We start from the raw sequence: 3,394 nt of genomic DNA, 5'->3' as shown, positions 1-3,394 counted from the left end.
CTCACCGACATGTACTCCTCAATGGTCATTGCCCACATTCCTCGCGTAGGCTGGTTACCAGCATTGTCGGGAGGAAGACCCCCGGATAGGGCAATGGGCCAGCGGAGCAACCGGCTGGCCGGCAGCGGCTGTGGCAAAGGCCCGACGGGCGGCGGTAGCGCCGTGGCCGGCTGGTCCGGGCCGGCTGGCTCTAGAGTCCTAGTCGGCACGACTCACTGACCACCAATCACATGCGCTGAGGCCGGCTTCTAAGCCATATCGGCTAGGTTTGTACCTGGAACCGACTCAGCTAGCCGTCTTACCTTGGAAGAAACCGGGTTGGTCGTCCGGGTTCCTAAAGTCCACCCCAGCGGCTCCATCTTGCGTAAAGCGCGGGACGCGTAGACAATAGTGCCACCCAGCGCCGGACGGGCGCACGTCGAGCTTACGACAATCCGTACTGGCTACGGTGGCTGACGGCGACGGGGACACCTCCTCTCCATACCGCTGACCGCGAGCGGCCGGATGGGACGGGCCACGATGCCTCAGCGGCTCCGCGTCCTGCCTGAAGGGCGGAAGCCCGAGGCCGGCCAAGCCGGCCGGTAAGCTATAGGGTCTTATATGTAAGTGCCGGCGCCTATATAAGCCGCACTACCCCCTCTCGTACGGGGATCGATCATTTATTGCTTCCACCCCACCTCTGAAGCTGCCGGAGAAAGAGAGACCATCGTCTCCCTTAGCCTCTCGGGGACGGCCCGGACCACCGGCTTTCTAGAACATAGTTGTATTGTGTGATCATCATATACACTCATAGCAGGAGTAGAGGTTTTTACCTCCATCGGAGGGCCTCGGAACACAGGTGCGTACGCCGTGTCGCTCGTGCCCATACACGCATCTGAGATCTGTCGTGAATCCCTCGGGAACCACTTCGATTAGCCACCCTATGGCATATGCCGTGAGCGATACCACGACATTTGGCGCCCACCGTGGGGCCTTCGGCATCTCGGCCGGTGTCTTCAGCCGGACGGAGCCCTCACCATCACCCGCCGCGGCGAGAGTCGCCCCGGGCTTGATGCGGGTCGGCTCCCTCGGCTGCATGTGTCGCGACAACGGCGGGTGCCGCCGACCGGCCGGCCCTTCCCGAAGCCCGGCGACGTCATCTCCTTGAGCGGCCACGGCGGTCGTGCGTCACCATGCGCCGCCGCGCCTGCCTTGGCCGGGTGCTGCGCTGCGCTAGCCCTCCTCCATGGCCCGACAACGCGCTCCGCAGCCGCCGTCGTGCAAGTCATGATGGTGGCGCAGGCCCCGTCAGAGCCCGCGCATCCCGTGGCCGGCACGGAAGCGCAGCGCCCGGCCCCCGCGCCTCCGGCCTCGGGCGCCAGGCGCCACGCCACCGTCCAGTGCAGGCTGAGGCTCAAGGCCAGCTGGCTACGCCGCTCACGCACAGCGGGAACCACCGCTATCGAGAGCGGATTTGGAGACGCACCGCCGGCTCCTCCTCAACAAGCCGAAGAAGCCGGCTGCTGCTAGCGCCCGGATGGAATCACCCAGCGCGAGTCTGCGCCGCGCCCACGGCCTCCTCCCGAGGCGGCGGCCCGGCCAAGCCGAGCCGGTCCACGTCCGCCGCGAGGCCGCGACCTTGAGCGCCGGAATGCGCCGCCGACGGCGCTCCGCCGCCGGCTCCGTCCCGCGAGCTGCCCGTCTACAACACCCCCGGCTCAACATGCGCCGCGGCCGACGCCGCGGAAGGGCTGAACACGCCTTAGGCGGGTTACGCCGCCCGGACCGGCGGGCGGCGAGGCCTGCTCAATAACCCGCGAGGCGAATCGCCCGGCCCGGAGTATGTCAATGCCCCAGGCTTCTCACGCTCGTGGCTGCAGTGCGGCAAAGGAAGCGCGGGGCACGGCAGAGTCCTGCCCTCCCGGCTTCCCGCCGGCGCCCGCGTTCCCCGGGCCACGCACGCAAGTTCGGGCCGGCCGAGCCCACCGGTAGAGCGGCCGGCGGCGCGGCCGGCCTCCACCAAGCGTACCAGGACGAGACTCAGGGGCCCCGCCCCGCCGGCCGGCGGCTCCGAAGCAACGAGGCACCACGCCGGCCCGTGCCGTTCCGGCTGGGCCCCGCATCGAGCCCACCGACGCCGGAAGCCGCCTCGGCCGGCTGGTCGAATCCACGCTCAGCGGAAGAAGAGGAGCCGCCGGCTTGCCCCAAGTCGCCCGGACGCATCGCCCAGCAGACGTCTTCGGCCGGCTGGCTCCCCGCCCAGCCGCCCAAGTGCAGCCCGGCACCCGCCAAGCCCGGAGGGCTGTGTGTGGACTACTCCGCAGTCGGCATCTCGCGGGGCAACAGCGCGGTGGGCGTGCAGGCCCCTCCCCCACGATGCTAGTCGGCTCGCCCGCACTGGCTCGACAACTGCCCGGTAGGCAGCATTGCGCAGCGGCTGGATTTCGAAGAGGCCTTCGTGGCAACTGCCGGCACCTACATAGGCCGGGTCATCCTCAGCGGCAGGAGATGTGCAAGCGGGGCCCGGACGAAGCGGGTCAGCGCGTGCGACGGTGCGAATGCGCAACTCTGAAGGCGTGCACGAGATCCGGGCCATCACCGCTTCTTCATGGGAGGCTGCGGCCAAGCACCATGCTGTGGCACAAGCTGCGCGGTGACCCCAAGTCGATGGCCGCCTTGATGGCCACGCCAGCCCCGGACAATACGCGGCGGGTGAAGAAGCCAGAAGCAGCGTAACTGACCCCGGCACCGGCTCCCTCTCCAAGCGGGACCATCACAAGTCGGCTGAGCTGAAGCGGCCTGACCAGCGCCTCTGCGCGCCGCGGATCACTGCACGGCAAGCGTCCACGCAGCCAGCGGACCGCCAAGTCGCAGCTCCGCCATCTAGCCGCCGTGCAAGCGAACAACGCGACGGCGGCAACCGCCGCCAGCTCAAACCGTGATGGAAGCCGAAGTACACACCTTTGAGCAGATGCTCGACTGCGCCGTGCAAGTACCACAGCGGCAAGAACCCTCCAACCACCTCACCGCGGACGCCACTTCATGAGCGGCCGCCAGCGGGCGACCCTCCCGCCTCCCCACCCCCACCGGCTGGCGGGCCGGCCGCTGGCTGTGAAAACGCCAACCTGCGAGCTCCCAGAGGCTGCCAGTGCACCATGGCGACGATATCTGGCCGAAAACGCCACCTACATCATCTTCACCTGCGAGAACGAAGACGGGACGGAGCCAAGAGCGCCCGTTCCCTTGAGGTCCGCGCGGTCATACCGCCGGTCCCCCGGTACCTAAGCGGGCCGAGCAGGCCCATCACCTTTGATCGCCGCGATACCGGCTGTCTGCCGAAGCCGGGCGCTACGCCATGGTCCTCGACCCCACCTTCGGCACAACCCGAGCGCGGCGTGCGTTTTCGCGCGTCCTC

Source organism: Lolium rigidum, chromosome 7 (genome assembly GCF_022539505.1).
Source record: "Lolium rigidum isolate FL_2022 chromosome 7, APGP_CSIRO_Lrig_0.1, whole genome shotgun sequence".
Taxonomy (NCBI): Eukaryota; Viridiplantae; Streptophyta; class Magnoliopsida; order Poales; family Poaceae; genus Lolium; species Lolium rigidum.
This window is presented reverse-complemented; position numbering follows the sequence as displayed.